The sequence below is a fragment of the Tenrec ecaudatus genome, chromosome 5, assembly GCF_050624435.1.
Source record: "Tenrec ecaudatus isolate mTenEca1 chromosome 5, mTenEca1.hap1, whole genome shotgun sequence".
NCBI lineage: Eukaryota > Metazoa > Chordata > Mammalia > Afrosoricida > Tenrecidae > Tenrec > Tenrec ecaudatus.
In genome coordinates this window covers 58,878,047-58,899,206 of record NC_134534.1, presented here as the reverse complement: position 1 = coordinate 58,899,206, position 21,160 = coordinate 58,878,047, and the positions used below count along the sequence as shown (strand labels likewise).

The 21,160-nt window shown below is 42.0% G+C and overlaps 1 pseudogene; it reads left to right on the top strand.

Moving 5' to 3' along the window:
- Positions 1-19,651: 19,651 nt before the first annotated feature.
- LOC142448746 (TAF5-like RNA polymerase II p300/CBP-associated factor-associated factor 65 kDa subunit 5L pseudogene) lies at positions 19,652-20,175 on the top strand (annotated as a pseudogene).
- The last annotated feature ends 985 nt before the right edge of the window (positions 20,176-21,160 follow it).

The following is a 21,160-nucleotide window of genomic DNA, read 5'->3' as shown; positions in this document are numbered from 1 at the left end:
AATGGAACTAGACCCACCCCTGGGAACCCCGGCTTGCAGATAGAGTCTCTGCTGATCTAAGGACCGCAGTGTTTTGAGGAAAGAATGTGGGATCAACCACCCCATTTTCTCAGGTTGTTCTCGCTCTGCGATGGCTTAAACCCATACGTACTTACAATGAGGTATGATGCTACCGCCTTTATTCCCAAACCAGACGTTATCCACATTTTATTCTCGAGTAGGATTTTTTCCCATCCCAATGAAAAGAGATTTATGTTCCCCGGAGCACAGATTAAAAATGAGGATAAAACAACAGGACCGAAAGTTCTGAGGGAGCATGGAAGGGGGGAAGTGGAGGGGGAAAGTAAGTGGTGTTAACAAACCCAGGGACAAGGGAACAACAAGGGAACACCAAACCTGTGGTGAGGAGGGTGTAGGAGGCCTGGGAGGGCGTGACCAAGGGCAATGTAACCGAGAGGAATTACTGAAACCCAAATGAAGGCTGAACATGATAGTGGGGCAAGAGGAAAGTAAAGGAAATAGAGTAAAGAGCTAGGAGGCAAAGGGAATTTATAGAGGTCTAAATAAAGGCATGTACATAAGTAAATATATTTATATATGAGGATGTGGAAATAGATCTATGTGCATATATTTATAGGTTTAGTATTAAGGTAGCAGACGGACATTGGGCCTCCACTCATGTACTCCCTCAATGCAAGAATACTTTATTCTATTAAACTGGCATTCCATGATGCTCACCTTCCCAACACAATCACTGAAGACAAAGCGGGTGCATACGCAAATGTGGTGAAGAAAGTTGATGATGCCCGGCAATCAAAAGATATAGCACTTGGGGTCTTAACTTATTGAAGGTATACAAGTGGTCATCTAACTCTGAAGCAACAAAGCCCACATGGAAGAAACACACCAGCCTGTGTGATCACGAGGTGTGGAAGGGATCAGGTATCAAGCATCAAAGAACAAAAAGTCATATCAGTGAGAATGAGGGGGAGTGCAGAGTGGAGACTCAGACACATCTGTGGACAACTGGACATCCCCTTACAGAAGGGTCACGGGAAGGAGACAAGTCAGTCAGGGTGCAGTGTAGCAACCATGAAACATACAACTTTCCTCTAGTTCCTAAATGCTTCTCCCCCCCACTGCCCCAGCCCCACTAGCATGATCCCAATTCTACCTTACAAATCTGGCTAGACCAGAGGATGTACACTGGTACAGAGAAGAACTGGAAACACAGGGAATCCAGGACAGGTGATCCCTTCAGGACCAGTGGTGAGAGTGACAATACTGAGAGGGTAGAGGGAGGGTGGGGTGGAAAGGGGGAACTAATTACAAGGATCTACATATAACCTCCTTCCTGGGGGACAGACAACAGAAAAGTGGGTGAAGGGAGACGTCTGACGGTGTAAGATATGACAAAATAATCATTTATAAATTATCAAAGGTTCATGAAGGAGGGGGAAGCGGGGAGGGAGGGGTAAAATGAGGAGCTGATACCAGGGGCTTAAGTGGAGAGCAAATATTTTGAGAATGATGAGGGCAATGATTGTACAAACGTGCCTTACACAATTGATGTATGTATGGATTGTGATTAGAGTTGTATGAGCCCCTAATTTTATAAGTTTTTTAAAAAGATATCTCACGACTCATCTGCTAATTCCACTTAGGATCAATGGCTGCTCTCCTTTCAGAAAGTGAGCTCTGGCCTTTGACCTCTGTGGGGAAGTCTCTACTAAAAGACCACCTCAGTCACAGTGATCATGTGGAAGCTGTGCTGGCTCAGTCAGCCAAGCTCCCCAGAGGCTTGCTGCCTTACCTTGCAGGGTGCTCCCAGGACCTATCTGAATTCTTCTCTCATTCCTCAGCGGCCCAATATTACTCCCTTCTAACTCAATGATTAACCTTCCCTTATATTGGGTGGCTCCTTCAGTTTGCACTTGCAAGCCATTACCCAAACTCACTCTCACTGATGGGAGGCCAACTCACAGCGACTCTATAAAACCTGACCACTAACCTAAAATCGGCAGTTTGAACCAATTCAGTGACGCCATGGAAGAAAGGCGCGGCCACCTGCTTCCACAAGGATTAGAGGCAGGAAAACCATAGGGAGCAAGCCTGCTCTATAAGCCCGGAATGGCCATGGCTGGACTCAGCTCAACAACCGGCTGTCTGTTGGGGCATACTGTGCAGCAGTTCCTGCGTCGTGCAAAGGGTGCAAAGTTGGTGGTGTTAACACTATTGAGTAAGATTGAAATAATTTAACAACCAGCTCACCGCCTTCATGACCATTTTGAGTATTAAAAAATGATACCTTCAATGGTAGTTTATTTTTCATACAGTTAATACTTAAATAAGAACAATGAAAGGTACACAAAACTAGATTATGTTACAGGAAAGGGTTTTAAAATATTAATGAAACATGTTAAGTAATACCTGATCAAAAAATAAAGCTGTTTTTTAGGTATTTCCATATTGCTTCTTGATTGGCGTCCTCGCTTGTGATATGTTTTGCTTTTAGGAGAGCATCATAGGCTGTGTGAGTTATCCTTAAGCATCTTTTCATTGTAGGGGGAGGATCTCATTCCTTCAGAGGCAGGCCAATTAGACAATAGTCATTGTGTTTGCGACATTAGAAACAGTTGGGTGACATATAATGCTCATCTTTGAAAAAAACTCTTTTTGCTTCTGCTGAATTTACAGGAAAAATGTTCTAGCCATATTTTTAGCTCTTTGAACACTTTCAGGAATTGCACAGTGTACGCCTGCTAGCTCCTGGGGATTGGGAGCATAACACTAAGCTCAACTGTAGGCAGCACGTCATCCTCTGGTTCTCTGGCACTTTTTCATTGATGTTACGTCTTTGTTTTTCAAAGTAACCAACTCAGGGGAATAACAATGTAGTATTTCATGCAAAGTTAGCAAGTTTTATAAAATGAATAAATAAATACTACAGACGTAAGTCCGTCTAGTTTTTCATAACTATAGACAGTATGAACATTACTATAGTACTTAGAATACGCTGTTGTGCGTGTGAACTTTAAAAACAGAATAAGGAAAGTAAATTTGTGATTTCCACATTGAGAGAACCCTGATTACAAGTGCCATTTTAGCAACTGGTTCACCCAACTCAACCAAAAAAGCAGGTATTGGTTGTGTCAAATGGGTGTGAAGCAGCTGAATCCCACCACTGGTTAAAGGGCACAGCTGCTGACCAAAAAGTGGGAGGTTAAAGTCCACCTAGGGATAGCATGGGGGAAAGGAACCCAGCCACGCCCAACATTCCTCTGCCACAGGTAGAGTCTCTGAGTGGGGATGGATTTGACAGGAGCTAGTTTCATACAAGGAGCCCTGGTGGAGACTGCGATCCACATGGCTGGCAGTTTGAAACCAACAGCAGCAGAGAGGAAGAAAGATGGGACTTTCTACTCCTGCAAACACTTCCAGTCTCGAAACCCACAGGGGTCCCTATGAGTCTGCATTGACTGCTTCAAGTTTTTGACTTTGTTAGTTTCATATATGGGCTTACTCTCATGAGTTTGTCACGACTTAACAAGGCAGCCGTTTTCCTTCAGTGACACCGCACATTTGCCTGAAGGCTATAATCCTCTACAATAAAAGGTACACGATACATGTGTTTGATCAAACAAATTAGAACAATTGCCTTTTTCCAAAAGATTTTATAACAGATGTCATTCATTCCATTTTCCTTAAGGATATTTTTCTCAAGATAATAAAGTATGAACTCATATGCATCTAAAGCTATACCTAAAACATTGCCACGGTTGCAAAATACTTTATGATAATTATCTGTAAATATTTCTATTTAAAATATATTTTTAAACTAAGGGTCTCCTCTGTAAGCACAAGATAATATTTAAGCATAAAAATTGTCTCCACACTTCATGATGATTTAACCGATAACTTACATGTTTAAACACTTTTAAAAGAAAGCAAATTCTTTCACATACATTCCAGTATTTTTGTCCTCCAAAAACAGGCAGTAAGGATGCCCATTTGGCCACAACTTGCTCACATTTACCCTCGTGGACCCAAACCCTATGCGCCTCAATTCACCCTGTCCAGTTTACCGCACTCAAAACCTGATGCTTGTTTTATTGGTTATTATGTGTCTGCCCTTTAAGAGAAATACTCTATTTTTTAACATTTTTTAAAATCTTTTCATTTGAAAGATTTATTCCAAAAATAACTGACTTCCATGTGGCAGATTGGTAGTGCTCCTTTCAATGGCATGCTAACCAGCAAAATTTCTTGCTGGATTTTTAAATCATTTTTAATATGTGGGTCTCCTTATGATCATAAGCAACATCTGAGCCAAAGATGTGGGTAACAGCCTGAGCCTTCGTGGAAGAAGTTACCTCTAGTAAAATAGAAGTCAAACATTTGGGTGAACTGAGAAGTTGAAGAGTTTTCTGGACAGAATTCTGACATAACAGATTGCAGAAAATATTGGGTCCTTTCGAAGAATGCCCTTTTCTAAGAGAGAAAATTTTCTAACAAAATACAAAAAATTATTAGAAACGCTTATTTTGTTTTTTGCCTCAGACATCTCCTGTTCCTGAAGTCCTTCCGGCTACGGAGAACTTGCAGCCACAGAAGGTGAGGAGGCAAATCCAAAGGTGTCCAGACCTCTTCACCCACAACTGGTGAACAATCGATTTGTATGGCTGTGAGCATGCACACAAGTGGGGGAGAGGGTGGGGAGAGTGGATAATGCGGGAGAAACAACCAGCCATTTCAACACATCCTATATTATGTCCTGAGGGCATGTGCCTGCAGGCTATAATCCTCTCCAATAAAAGACACAGGTTGCATGCACAATATTACCAGTCTGTGGGCTTTATTTTGTATTCTCCTGTTAAATCCTTGTAAAACTGCTAAGGTGGGTACTATTAGCCCAATTTTGTAGCGTAGAAAGTGGAGGCACAACGTCTTATGAAGGCAGTGCAAAGTGGCTCAGGTACTACACTACACTACCTGGATTTGAACTGGATGTGCAGCCTGTGTAGTTCTGGGTGCCTTTTAGAAGCCAGGCTAGACCTTAAAATTCAATGCACACAGCAGTACGCCCCACACGACGTACTTTCCTCAGGCCAGGCACCAGGGTACAAATGTCTATGTGTTGTTTCACTGGTCACCTTTATTGATGTTGTCAGGTGCCGTCAAGCCCATTTCTGATTCATAGCGATCCCAAGTGGCAGAATAGAAGTGCCCCAGGGGGTTTTCTTGGCTGTAAACTGTAAGGGACCAGACCACCAGGTCTTTCTTCCAGGAACCTGGGTGTGGATTCAAACCACCAACCTTTGAGTCAGCAGCCAACCATTTAACCAGAACTTCTTTCACCTTTCCAAATGGTACATAACTTCATGATATCCTCATTCTATTTCTGTGTCTTTTTTCTTTTATTTTTTTTTTACTTTCAAAGACACAATTTTTTTACTTTCAGAGACACAGATGTAATTCCTCCTTTGTAAATAGATAAGCTGAATATATGGAGTCAATAAAGAGACCTTTCTAAGGAGTTGAAATTGACATTTCCCAAAGGATCAGAGTGTAAGATATTGTAGAGACCGGCTCTTCTCTAGCATTACTAACAGGTTCCAGAGGAGAAGCAATCTGCAGTCAGAAAACTTACAGAGACAAAACAAGGAGAAGATGCGGTTGGAGCATGGGAATCCCTGAGTATAGACAATCCAGGCCCTGGACTTTACTAGGGGTAGGTTTAAATGCTCTGCCTGTCCTATAGCCTGCATCGGGTGCCAGAATTACACACAAAGGGACAGTTTACAGTCTGAAGGATTACCAAGAAGCAGCCAAGTTATTCATAGAGGGGAGGGGAGGATGAGACTGGGAACATGAAGTAACTGATAAATTTGCTGACTGCTGCCTTCTGCAGCTTAAGTCAGAGAACAGGAGGCAAGCATCCGTTTATCTCAGCTATAGAGACAGGCCAGCCATTGCTTCATCAGCTCCCATGGCTGAGCCATCAGCATTCTCCCACAGGCCATGAACCGGGGAAGGTGCTAGTCCTGTCTTGTTTGCCTAAGGAATAAACAGCTTTCCCCCCACATGAGAGTATACAGCTCACTATATAGAAGCTGAAGCTATCTAGTGGCACATTGGTTAAGCACTCAGCTTCTAAAAAGCTGCTCCAATGGGGGAAAGATGTAGCAATCTGCTTCGGTAGAGTTTTACAGCCTTGGAACCTACTGGGGCAGCTCTACTCTGTCCTCCAAGGTCACTCTGAGTTGGAATCTATTCAATGGCAAGGGACTTGGTTTCACAAACAATTCTGCAAACATCTTAAATAAATACCTGCATGAGAGTAAATCAAAACTCTGGATAGATGAAAATATATTGATATTTTAATAGGAGATTAAGGTGTACATGGACAGCTCTACTAAAGTCTTTGGCAGCATCTTCAGGAGAAATTAAGCAGTCGATATTTTTCATGCTCTAAATCAGTATGAATATTTGGAAGAACAAGATTGCTAAATGTTACTTAAAGGTAACCTGTGGACAATTCCCAATGATGACATTATAAATGGAAGCCTCTGCTTGGAAATTTTCAATAACAGTTGTTAAAGGTTTCTCTGTGTCAGTTTGTCTCTCCTTCCCTAGCTCTTGATATTTCTCTTTCTCACACACTCAGAATGCATTTGGGTTGTTTTCCCCTAAAATTGTTAATATTCTATGTTAGTCTGGGCAGACTAGAGAAACAAATTCATAGACACTCGCATGTGTCTAAGACTTTATATACAAGAACAGTTGAATATTGAGAAAACATCTCAGCCTGGTCTAGATCAAGTTCATAAGCCGATATAAGTTCATATGTCTGATACCAATCTAATAAAGTCCTCTTCAGACTCATGAAACACATGCAATGAACCCGAATGCAGGAAGATCACAAGCCAGTGGATGCAAAGTCTTGTGGATCCAGTGGTGGTAGAAGCATCTCAGCGCTGGCAGGTGTCTCCATGTGGCTCCTCCAGTTCCCAGGGCACTTGGTCTATCAGGGTAGTGCCATGGGTCTTGTCAGTTGAGAGTCTCTCAGGGAGTGAGCAGAGAGAATGTGTCTCTCACCTCCAAGGAGGAAATACAGGAATTCCTAGAATCCTTAGAGTAAGGCCATGCCCACACAGAGACCTCATTGACTATACAGTGATTAACAGGCTAGACTCCACCCCTTCACTCATAATCCTCGTAAATGGACAGCATTATATAATTATCACACATTCATAAGTTGATTAATGGTCAAATGCCTGTCCAACCACCTCTTCTGCTTTCTGTCTACTCTCATCCCCTGTTAACACTGGCACAGAGCCTTTGAGATCACTAAGGATATTAGGTCAGTTATCAACTTTACTTCAAGCTAAATATGTCTAGAATTTTCTTTTAAAAGACCAAAATAAGCCAGACTCACACATACAAATAAGCATTTTCATGAGAAACATTATTGGGTGCAATGTATCGAAAGCCTGTGATGTTAGTGATAAATATGATCACTAATCGATGCATGATATTAATATGTCCGCATTTGAGGAAATCAAGGTTCGGTCAAAATGATAAGACTTTGCCAAGGTCTCGGAGATGGAAGCGCTAAAGGAGATGGACTCTATCCACCTTCTACCTAAACTCAAGCACTTGGTTGTTTCTGTAACACCAATTTGCCTTGTCAGTACTTTGAGATTCAACAAATGTAAACCCACAATCTGCCTTGAGAACATTTTATGACTTGGAAGAAAAAAATGACTAAAAATGCAACAAAAAAAACAAAATTTACTTAGAATGGAGGAGAAAATAACCATAAAATCACAGGCTTCCTAAGACCTATGAATCTCTAACTGGTCGATTTTCTTTAAGCATAGATCACAAGCAACTTGCACTGGAACACCATTTGAACATCATCGAACAAGCGCTTCTGAACAGACATCCAGAAATGCTCAAATAGCCCTGGACACACTTTGAGGCCGAGGCCAAAATGGTCAAGGAAATGCTGAGTCAGGGGAATGCCATGTAAGTGGTGGAGGTGGCGGTGATCGTTGTTTCTGGTCTCTGAAAATCGCCTCTCTGCAATGCTGTCATGGATGCTTGTCGCCCTCACCCTGCCTCCCCCTTCGCTGTGGATGATTGTGTCAGCGCTGAAAATCTGTCCCAAACCAGGCCAACAAGATTTTTCTCTCCCAGAAATAGGAGCTGCAATGTGGTGCTTTCCTACAGTCTCCTTCAGCAGTAGATGGAGAGGACAGTTAGAGGTCTGAAGGAACAGTTTCGATGGACGCACGGAGAATTCAAGCAAGACAATTGGCTGAGAAGGAGGAAATGAAGGAGCTGAGACAAGGAGAGAGAAGACAACTTTTGGACCCCGAGGGAGCCTCCGTGGGTCAGAATATCTTTGCACTTCAGGCTACAAGTCTCTGTGAGTCTGTGAGATATGGCTTCACAGCCTCTCTTTGTACCCCTGTATCCTTCCACCCTATTTTCACCTTTACTTAAATTTGAGTGGAAAATGCCAGTCAAATTAATCAAACAAGAACATGCTCCTTGAAAAGGGCAGCTAAGAAAACTGGCATATACCCGTGTTCTACTTCATTCTCTTTGGAAGATTCGAGAAGGGCAACTTCAGATAAAAGTTGTTCTTGTAACGCTCCAGGAAGGAATGGTTCTGCTTTGAGAGTCATTGAATGCAATTGAATAATTGAATGCCAATTTAGTTTGAGATTTAGATCTGTGCTCTTCCTGAAAGGCTTTCTAGAACTTTCTTGGGGGGGGGGGTGGAGTAAGAAGTATTAATTTAATGCCCAAAATTGTACCTTGAGGGCCTTAAAAGATTAATGCTGTCCTTTTTAAATAGCTGTCCACACGAAAGGACTTGTTGCTGGCCGAGAGAGAGGCTCTGTGCAGTAGCAGGGAGGAGGAACACACAGTTTAGAGGGATCCGGTCTTCTGGGAAGCATAAAGCCTCTTCCCTATCTTCCTAGAGCTCTAATAGCCTTCAGTATTAACGCTGATCGGGGAAGGACTATGAGCTTTCCTTCAAAGAGTCCCCTTGGCAAATATTGTGTTTCTTTGGAATTTACTTGCCTTGTAAAGCATAATTTGTTATGGAAAGCTCTCCTCAATAAATTAAAAGTTGCTTAAGATAAGTATTTTCCTTGGTTGTATGTTAAATAAAATTGCCTAGCTCATAAATCCTGTCAGTCCATGGCATATACATGTGTACTCAATCTTCCCATTTCCAGCCATGCGGCCATCTGCAAGAGATAGCGATTCAACGATACTAGATGGACAAAAAGAGAATAATACAATGCATAGTGCTTATCTTACAAGAATAACCTGAAAATTAAATCAAATTAGGTAATGTTTATATGAAATTTGCCATTTCTTGTGTAGGTACTCCAAAAATTATAGTTATTAATATGAAATGGTTATCCTTTATCTATTTGTGGCATTTCTCAATTGACTAGGAGGCCCTTGAGGATCAATAGGTCTCTATATCCTCTTCTGATGAGAGTATATAGGAAGAAAAAAGCAGGCAAGTCTAATTTGTTAAGTAGGTAGTCAATTTTATATTTTTCCATCTCTGATACTTATGATTTTATCATGCCTCGTGATATGTGCTTAAGGAACCCTAGTGGTGCAGTGGGTAACACAAGGGCAGTGGTTCAAACCCACCAGCCACTTTGCAGGAGAAAGCTGAGGTGGCCTCAGAAAGCGTAAAGTCTTAGAAACTCAACAGGACAGTTCTACTCTGTCCTGTAGGCTTGACAAAGGTCAGAATAAATTTAATGGATATGGATTTTAGTGTGATTTTATTTTATGATGTGTGCTGAAATAGTCCCTTCCACAAGACTTTAAGGAACGAATTATTCCCAGGACACAAATACAATGACCTCAGTCTTGAAGGTCATATAAACATTCACTAAAGTGACATCTTTTTAAAATTAGATTTCTGAATCCATCTGACCAAACTGAGAAGGCAGATATGGATCAGAATTTTATATGAATTCTCAGATAAACATTCCCCATACATAATTGCTTGCCAGATTTGGAAATGACATTGATTGAGAAATCGCACGCTATTTCTCACGGACGTGGTTAGCTAAGACATCTCGTGAATATGCTTTTCTTGCCCCTCTCTGCCCAGAGCAACATTTTCATACACATGCTAGTTTGGAATTCAGATCTTCTCTGATGGAGAAAGGCACTTACCTGCACCTCTTCCCCCAGAAGTTTCTATGGTTCGAAAACTGGTTTCTTTGCCTTTGTCCCAGAGGCATATCCTCCACTTCGTTTCTCAGCATCTGACAGATAGAAAAGTTCTACCAATCAATCAAATTCCAAGCCAGAATAAAAACTGATATTTAATCAACCTTCTTGGAGGAAATTTTAAACTATCCTTTTCCCAATAATTAAAATCCTTTAGAACCCTGGGTGGAACGGGGAGTGAGGAAAAGAGTTCATCAAAAGTTAAAACGTCAGACAGAGAGCAAGTACACCTGCCCACATAGTTCAAGGCATTCCATCTGTTCCAGCCCTGACAGTGAGGAATCACCACGAGGAGGAAACCCCTGCCCACGTGAGAAAACTTTCAGATAATAGATACAGAAAAACTTGACTGTCTGAACAAAATAATTTCATAAAATACTTGACCGTCACTACAAAATACTAAGTTCTTTCCCCACTGGAAGGCAGAGAAATTCGTGAACCTATGCCTTGCCATCAGATTCTTACTCCTTGCTTATGGCCTGTGATCTACTCAGCGTGGTTTACTACTCTTCCAGAACTACTTTGAGGTTAAGAATTAGCGTAACCATCACTAATAAAGATACAACCAAACTGCGGCAGTTACACAATAGCCTTCCAAATTGCGAAGGGGTGGAGTTTAGCCTGTCAATCAGGTCATAGCCAAGGAGGCCTCCGTTGGGCATGGCCTTCGTCTGAGGATTCTGTGAACGCCTGTATTCTTCCCTGGAGGTGAGAGACGTTCCCTGGGAGACCTTCCTGTTGACAAGCCACATGGAGACACACTGATGGAGTTACGCTGGAGCCCTGAACATGGAGGAGCCACATGGAGAACCCTGCCAGAGGTGAGATGCTTACACCGCCACTGGATCCACAAGACTTTCCACCCACTGTCCTGGGATCTTCCTGCATTCGGTCATTGCATGGTCTGCGTGAGTCTGAAGAGGAATTTATGGATTGGTATTGGACATATGGGCTAATATAGGATGTATGGACTTGATTTGGACTGGGTTGGGATGTTTTCTTAATATAAAATTACACTGTGATATAAAGCTCTCTCTTACACCTGTATGAGTATCTCTGTATTTGTTTCTCTAGTCTACCTGGACTAATGGCCGAGCCACTGACATCAAGTCTGACTGACAGAGACCCAAGAGGTCAGTGTAGAATTTCCCCTTCTCAGACTGTAACTCTTTATGGGAGCAAAAAGCACCATCTCTCTCCCTCTGCACAGCAGCTGGTTTCCAACTGCTGGACCCTGCCAATCGCAGCCCACCAGACAACCACAGGTAACCACAGGGCTCCTAAAGATAAAACAGTAGACATAAAATATATATAATTGCTTTGCTTTGTCTACTCTCATTTTTAACACTGTTAAAAATGGAAAGCAGAGTTGATGAGAGGATTAATGCAAGTTGATTTGGGCAGCATAATGTAATTCAAAATTACAAAGTATACCAATATTCTGAAGGAGAGGTGAGCTTTTTGTACAGAAAAGTAGAGATAGAAGGATATGCCTAATCATTAAAGATTAAGATTACATACCTTTACAAGACAAGTGAAAGTTTTGTATTTTCTAACACAAACTTCCTGTAGTTAACCTACAAAATGTTTTTTTTTTGTCCCCACCCGACCTACAAAATGTTTTGCTGAAATTCTACATATACATTTTTCTTGAGGTATGCTCTGTAAGTATTCTCCCCAGACCATCTTGACAAACATTCCTTGGTATAAATTAAATTCTTTCCCCTCCAGTGTTTGCTAAGGGTCATTAAAGTTTAATACATGCCCTAAGCCTCTGAATCATCGGCTCAGTTTCTAGGAAGACAGAAGGGAGGTCTTATGACAAAGTAGTTTGATTCAGAAAATGAAACTGCTTCTGGCTGAGGTCAGGCATTTTTATTCCTACCAAGCACCTCACCTTTATGATTCCCTTACACAACCTTTATCAATTCCTTGTATCTTCTTTTTTGAAAACTCAATGGTTCCATGTAGTTCACATATGGGCTTTAAAAAATGGAGTTGGAACAAAGGGTAGTCATTTGGGGGGAAAGATAAAATTGAATCTTCATTTCACACTGACAACAAATGAGAGTTTTATAAAGAATGCATCTGAGAAGGATGACCTCGTTTAAAATCTGATTCAGGTAGCAGACACCAAAGAACAAAAATCACCATTGTACACTCACCTTCCCCATACCAACGCTGAAAACAAATGTGTGCATAAGCAAGTGGGGTGAAGAAGGCTGATGGTGCCCAACTATCCAGAGATAGCGTCTGGGGTCTTAAAAGATTGAAGGTAAACAAGTGACCATCTAGCCCAGAAGCAACAAAGCCCACATGGAAGAAGCACATCAGCCTGTATGATCATGAGGGGTTGAGTGGATCAGATATCAAGCACCAAAGAACAAAAAAATCATATCATTGTGAATGAGGGGGAGTTCAGGGTGGGAACTAAGGCCCATCTGTAGGCAGCTGGACATGTCTTTACAGAGGGGTAATGGGGAGGAGACAAGCCAGTCAGGGTGCAGTGCAGCATCGATGAAGCACACAACTTTCCTCTAGTTTTTAAATGCTTCCTCCTCCACCCACCCCCCCCCCCAACTATCATGATCCCAATTCTACCTTACAAACCTGGTTAGACCAGAGGATACACACTGGTACAGATAGGAACTGGAAACACAGGGAATCCAGGACAGATGAACCCCTCAGGACCAGCAGTGAGAGTGGCGGTCCTGGGATGGTGGAGGGAAGGTGGGGTAGAAAGAGGGAACTGATTACAAGTATTTACATATAACCTCCTCCCTGGGGGGGGATGGACAACAGTAAAGTGGGTGAAGGGAGATGTCAGGCAGTGTAAGATATGATAAAATAATAATAATTTATAAATTATCAAGGGTCATGAGGGAGGGGGGATCTGGGAGGGAGGGGGAACATGAGGAGCTGATTCCAAGGGCCCAAGTGGAAAGCAAATGTTTTGAGAATGATGGGGACAACAAATGTACAAATGTGCTTGATGCAATGGATGTTTATATGGATAGTGATAAGAGTTGTATGAGCCCCCAATAAAATTATTTAAATTTAAAAAAACTTTTAATATCCCTGATTTGAAATCCAGAACAATAAAGTAAATTTCAAATGTCTAAAACAAATAATTTCATCTATCTAGAAATATCAGAAACAAAGGCAAATGGAAAACTGAGGAAAGATGCTTGTCATTGACATCACAAAGGGGATAATATTTTTACAGTACAAAGATATTGCAAAAACTAAGACAAAATAAAAAAGAACACCATGAACACTAATGACAATGAATGGCCCAGTGAAAGTTCTTGGATCCAGAGTCTGGAGAATCCTTCTCCTATCTTAAGTAGACATTACAACAGTGGCGCTTTATTGTATTTGTCTCCAAACTGGGACCTTGCCATCAACCCATTGCTATCCTGGACATTTCTCTTGACTTGGTTGTTAAAACACAGCCACCATGTCTGCTTTCTGGTAGTGGCAACAGCTTAACTAGCTGAAGCCTCACCAGAGATTGCCTGGCCTTGTCTCTCATTGTAAGACACGAGTCTTGTGGCTCCACAACCATCCCCAATACTTCTCAGCCAGCCTTCTCTCCCCCAGCCCACCCCACCCCCACCCCAACACCCGCCCCACCGCCAAAAAGAAGCAGGAAAAAAAAATCCAGTTGCTATGAAATCAGTTCTGACACACTATAACCAGGTCTTTGTTTCCAGGAAGCTCTTAGTGGATTCAAAAAGTCAGCCTCTTAATGCTAACTTCATTACCGAGAGACTCTATATCTTAAAAACAACCAATGTGTATTTTATTTTGGACATTTTGTTACAGAAGTTACTTTATTTTATTTAAAGTTGCGTGTTAGCATCTTTGCAGAAAATAAATAAGGCTCTGAGTTGTTTAAGATTGCAGCCTTGTTACAGGTTGGGTCCCCAGAAGCATAATATAAGATTGGTTTGTGTAGGACATTTATTATTAATGCATTTGAGTTCAGTCCCTGTGGAAGGGAAGGGAGAAGAACTAGGATTGGGCAGTAGATAAAGTTGAATTGAACCAAGACCTCAGAAGACCCCAGGGAAGAACTCTAAAACCAGGATCGCCCTTCAGAATCCTTCCCCTTTACCACAAAAGAATCGGACGTTTTACTCCATATCAGCAAGCCCTTGAATTCAAGGTGCTGCTGGGAAGAGAACATGACTTTGAAGAGACAGCTAGAGAGTAATTTCTAAGATAGATCAACAACGAAGGAGCAGTGTCCTTCAGTCCTGTTGGGAACAGACATAAAATCACACCTTCTACTAGAAACATGATGTTAAAAAATAGCGATAAGATTTCTAATTTCTTGGGACACTCCAGTCAAACATGGACAGCTTTCTCATGCCGAAGGTCTAATACTCTAACTTTGGCAAGTAGTGGAGAGGGGTGGACTTTTATTTGTGAGTAGACTTTTAAAGAATTGACACAAGGTTCCATAAAGTCAGATGCTTTGCTGAGGTGTGAGACCTGGAAAGGTAAGGCTTGTATCTAACAACTATCCCCAGCACATAGGGTCACTGAGAGTAGGAACCAGCTCAGTGGCAAGTCACAAAACCAGCAGCACACCCAGAAAAAAAGCATTCCATTGTCAGTCATGTCATGCATCAATCAAGGGTCTCCAGTAAACCGGAACCACCAGTAAGGGGTGGGTAGGTAGGGGTGGTGGTGGTGGTGGTGGTGGTGGTGGTGGTGGTGTGTGTGTAAAGATTTCCTGAAACTGACTTACTCCATTATGGAGTCTGAAATGGATAGGGTAGGCCTGAAGGCTGGGAACTCAGAGCAGCTAAAGTGCTGGTCTTGAGAAAAATGCATTCTTCCTGTTTCTCTTTTCAGACCTTTCAGCAGATTCCACATGATTGACCCTTTACTTAAAGGTAACTGATTGTAAATGGCCGCCCTTTCTACCAAATACTTCACAACAACATCTAGAAGTATGTTTGATGAAACATCTGGATTGTATAGCCTAGCCAAGTTGACACATACAATTAACCATCGCTTTTTCAGCCACGAGAATGTTCAGAAAACTCATAAATAACTAAAGTTGCTTTCCCTGATAACTGTGCCAGTCTGCTTAGGGGGAAATGCTCTGCCTGACTAATCAGCCTGCCTGTGGAGAAAGATAATAAGCTTCACTGTTCCAAAGACTCCTGTGATTTCATTCTTTCTTTTCTTAATATCCCCTTTCAACCAAGATTAAGCAGTGAACTTCCCAGTAACTTATCCACTTTCCCTTCCACCCAAAGTAACCATCAAAGAACGTTTCCTTGAGGATGAAAACTCTTTCTTGACTTGTCACACTAGTGACCTCCTTGACCAGCTATCTTTGTTTTGTGATTAAGTAATTTGACTCTGTAAAATAACCTCTAGGTTCATCCGTGTTAAAAAGAGATCTCGGAGATGCATTGATATTTTTAACCTCGCGTGGTATTTCAATGCCTGTTTCATGCTACAGTTTGTTTATCCATTCTTCCACTGATGGGCATTTGCAAAAAGAAGAGAATGTAGACCCACTGTCTTAGTTGATTCTGACTCAGAGCACCGTGCCGCTATGCAGGCTTTCCAAGGCTGTGAACCTGCACAGAGCAGCCAGCCCTGTCTTCCTCCCACAGAGCAGCTGGCATGTTTTCACTCCTCCCCTTGTGGTTGGCAGTCCACCTTTTGCCTGCCAGAGCCACCAGAATTCCTGGGAATTCCAGTTGCTTCTATCTCTTTGCTACTGTGCACAGTGCTGCAGTGGGTCTGGATGGCAGGTATCTGTTGCTCTGCTGCGCTCATTTACCTGGAATATGTACCAACCAGAAGGCCTTGCTAGGTCAATGGCAGCGCTACTTTCAACTTGTTTAACTTTTTTTTTTTTTGGTAAATTAGTGGGGGTTACATTTCAGATCATCCGCTTCATGTTCGACAGTGTAACTGCTGGTAACACCCTCCCGGAGTTCCCTTTCCCCTGCTCCAGGACTGCTCATCTCCCTCTTAGGAATTACGATCTTCCATTTCGCACAAGTTAACCCTCGTCAGGGGTCAAGCCCAGAGGTCGGCAAACTTTTGAGGCAGAAGGGCCAATCCTGTCCCTCACTCACAACAATTTAAAAAGTATTCAAGAGCCCTCAATATAGTTTTACAAACATGTGAAATCGCCATTACCTGAATAATATCCATTAGAATTTTCATTTACTTCAGAGCCACGAGTACATACCACAAGAACCTCAGAGGGCTCTTGAGCTAGTTTGCTGACTGCGTGTCTCGCCGATTGCTTTATCTTCTCTCCCTGCGCTATTATCCTTGGCTATTTCCCTTTGGTATAAAAGCCTTTATCTTGCTGTTGTTTTACCTCTTCTATCACTGGCCTTATGCAATATTTGTTCTTTCGTAATTGCCTAATTCCACTCCGCATAATGATAAAAGGAGAGAGGATTGAAGTTGTCCAGGATTTGCCTCTGGGTCCACAATCAAGGGTGAAGGAAGCAGCAGGCAGGAGATCACGAGACACATAGCATTGGGTAAATCTGCTGCACAAGACCTCGTTAGAGTATCGCAAAGCAAGGATGTTACTTTGAGGACTTGGGTGGGCCTGACCAAAGCCATGGTATTTCCAATCGGCTCCTATGCATGTGAAATGTGAATACTGAATAAGAAAGACTGAGGAAGAATCAATATGTTTGAATTGTGGTTCTGGAGAAGATGAGTAACGTTACCATGAGCTGCTAAAAAGACAAACCAATTTGCCTTGGAAGAAATATGGTCAGAGTGCTCCTTAGAGACAAAGATGGTACAAATTCATCTTACACACTTTGAGCATGTTGTCAGGAGAGACCAGTCCCCGGAGAAGGACATCATGCTTGGCCAAAGAGAGGGACAGCAAAAAAGGAAGAAGGCCCTCAATGAGGTGGATGGACACCATGGCTGTCACCATGGGCTCAAGCACAGTGAGCCACCAGAACTGGGCAGTGTTTCCTTCTGTCGAGCAGAAGATCTCTAGGGGTCAGAACCGACTCTGTGGCACCTCCCGACCACAGCCTGCTGCTCTCTAGGACCATCCATGTGATGAGGAGCTTTGTGATTTTGATTCATGGCATGAGATGATGTCTGCATATCATGTGTGCTGGCAACCTGAAAGTCTTTGGCAAAGTGTCTGTTCATGTCCTCTGGCTATATTTTAATTGTATTCTTTATTATTTAATTGTATCTTTCATTATTCATCATATTATTTATCTTGTTCTTGTGGAGGTGCTGAAGCTTTTGATACATTTTTGGTATTTGTCCTATGTTCAATATACCATTGCCAAAAATATTTTCTCTTTTAATTCCTTTTTTTTTCTTTTTTAATTCTTTCACATTTTGTTATTGTGATGTGCCACCAAGGAGTTTCCCACTCACAGGGACGCTGGGGACGACAGAGCAAAACACTGCCCATCCCAAGCCAGCCTCACAATCGTTACATTTAAATCCACTGTGAAGTCACTGTGTTGACAGCTTTCCTCTTTTTTGCATTACCATCCATGATGGCCTTTCTCAGGACTGATCTCTTCTGAGAGCATGTCCAAAGGATGTAAGACAGCCTCTCCATCCTTGATTCTAAGGAGAATTCTAGTTGTGCTTTTTCCTGGAAAGATTTCTTGGTTCGTCCTGAGTCCACAATTCTTTTAAATATTCTTCATCAGCATAATTCAAATGCATCAAAGCTTTTACGACCTTTCTCATTTGATATCCAACATTCCCATGTATATGAGGTGATTGAAAAGACCATGGCTTGGGTCAAAAAAACTTTAGTCCTCAAAATGACAGCCTTGCTCTTCAACGCTTTTAAGAGATCTTTTGCAGCAGATTTACCGAGTGCAATGCATCATTTGATTTCTTGGCTGCTGCTTCCATAAGCATTGATTGTGGATCCGAGCAAGATGGAATTGACGATTTTAATCGTTGCTCTTTTTATCATAATTCTATCTATTGGTCCCTTTGTGAGGGCTCTGGTTTTCTTTACAGTTTAGGAGGCTGGAGGTTGGAATTCAGGACGCTGGCTCTAGACTCGGGAGGCAATATCTCCCTGTGGGCTCTGAGGGAAGGAAGGTCCTTGTTTCTTGGTTCCTTGGTGGCCTTCATGTGGCCTGGCATCTGTCTTCCTCACTTCTGCTTCCTTGCTTAATTTTTTCATTTTGGGGTGAAATGTTTTGGTGCTCGTAAGTGTCTAACTTACAGAAGATCCCAGTTTACAACTTTGTCTGTCAGTATGTTTTCAGCTATGTTTAAATAGGTTTTATATTCTTCATTGATGATCTTTATAGTTCTAGGTTTCCATTTAGATCTTTGACTCCTCATGAATTCATTTTTGTATATGGTGTGAGATACAGATCCTGTTTTACTTTTTTGCAAATTAATATCCAATTTTGGCATCATCATTTAATAAAGAGATGATCTCTCCCTCATTTAATGCATTTTAGTGCTTTGTCAAAGACCAACTGTTCACAGGTGACTAGATTTAATTCTAGAGTCACACTTCTATCCCCTTGGTCTCTGTCGTTTTACCAGTGCCAGACTGTATTGACTATTGGCTCTGTAGTAGGCCTGAAGACCTCTTACTTTCTTCTGTATTAGTAGTGCTTTGCTTACCTAGGGTCTGATTCCTTTCCCTATAAAGTTGGTTATTTGTTTGTTTGTTTTTTCATTTCTTTAAAGAATGATACTGGAATCTGGAGTGAGTTTGTAGAACAATTACTTTGGTTGTATTGATGTTTTCGCAATGTTAAGTATCCCATCCATGAGCATGGTATGCTGTTGCTATTGTTAAGTGCCCTCGAGTTGGCTCCAACTCACAGGGACCTTACATACAAAAGACCAAAATGCTGCCTAGTCCTTTGCCATTCTCACAGCTGTCCCTTGCTGCAGGAGTTGTGTCAATCTGTCTTGTCACGGGTCTTCCTCTTTTTTGCGGCCCTCCTACCTTACCAAGCATGATGTCCTCTCCAGTGCTAGTCTGCCCGGATTGCATGTACAGAGTACTGAGACCAGTCTTGCCATCCTTGCCTTGAAGAAGCCTCTGGCTGTACTGTTTGCAAGACAAATTGCTTCATTCTTTTGGCAGCGCATGTGCTTGATACAATTGATGTATGAATTGTGATGAGAGCTCCAAACAAAATGATCTCTAAAAATAATAATAATAATAGGGTCTAGATCAGAAGCCGCCTCACTGTGGTCAGGCTCAGGGCAGGGCGCGGGTTCCCAGGGGAGCCACCACTGGTAAAGAGAACCTGTCACAGAGACAAGGGAGATGGAAGCAGCCCGGTCCAGAGACGGCAATGGAGGCCGGAGGAGCCGCAGCCCCCTGAGATGTTCAGTCATGAAACGAGTGCGTCCTGAGCAGGTACAGATGACTGGATCCTGCTGCCTCAAACGCCAACAGAGTATGCATTCAGAAGGTCCCCCAAAACAAGGATTGCGCCTGTCACAGACTGTGGAAGAGATGGCAGCACGTCTCCCAGTCCAGTTAGAATCTGGTTGTACCAACAGTGTCAGCAGCCCCCTACCAGGCAGAGCCCCGGCTATACAAAGTACGTTTAGAGAAGATGGACTTTTCTCACTGACTCTGATTCCCAGCACAGCCACGAAGCATGCCTCTCATCTACCCTCTCTTTGTCTGCCTCCATCTCAGCCCGGCCCAGAAGAGCACAGTGGAGGTGTGTACAGCCGCTTCCACTGACTGTTTCTATAGAAGGCCACCCAGAAGGATGTCACTGAGCAGCTACCGACCCCTCAAACCTTCCCGGATGTGCTGTCTAAAGTCACTCTCAAGCATTGCTGGATAACAAGTACGTAGTCCATCTCCCAGAAGACAGCTACAGCTACCTTATCCGCCACCTCTGAAGTTGCTAAGGTGAACCAGAGGCATACATAAATGATAGGTGCATAAATGGCTTTGGGGCTTGAAATTAATTTAGCCCTAATCTAAAAACAATTCGTTTTTCTGACAAGGCCCTACCTGATGCTCACCCCCATCAAGAGACCATTGAAGAGATGGGTGCTATAGGAAAGTGTGGAAAAGATACTGAATTGTGCTCATCTATCAGAAACACAAGTACCTGTGGTCTTAATGGTTTGTTTTCCAACAAGCAGCCATCTAAGTGAGGCATAAACTAAGTCCACATGGAAGAAGCACACCAGTAGATTTTTAGACAGGGTAATATCCTATGGCAGGAATTTAAAAATTGAAAATAAATTAACTTAAATTAAAAGAGATTTGAGAAACACAAAACAAATTATAACATGAAGACCTTAATGAAATCTTGTTTCAATCAAAGCAATCATAAAAACCCATTTTTGAGACAATCATAAAATAATGATCTATGAACAAAGAATCATTAAAATTTCTAGGAGTATTTATGTGAGAAAAAAAGTTCACTTTTTGAGCTACCTACTCACCTGTCAGTTATTCACAGAAGACAGGTTTCAGTGATTTTCAGTCTAAGATAGAGTAGGAAGACAGAGAAAGTAGATGATTTCTAAAATTTAGCCACTGAAACATTATTATTAACAGTGAAATACGGTCTGATATCGTGCCAGAGTTAAGCTTCTCAGGTTAAAAGGCCCTCAAATTACAACTGAGGAGTTACTGGCCCCAAACAGAATCAACTGTAATAACAAATAGACAAAACATTCTGGATCCTATGTAACTGAAAGGGTATGACTCGAAATGAGAAAAATTATGCAGACATGGATTAATCAGAATGCGGACTGTATGAACTATGAATCTAGGAAAGTTGTGAATCATTAAAAATGAAATGGAATACATAAAGTTTTATATCCTAAGGAAATGGACTGGCATTGGCTACTCTGAATCAGAAAATTATAT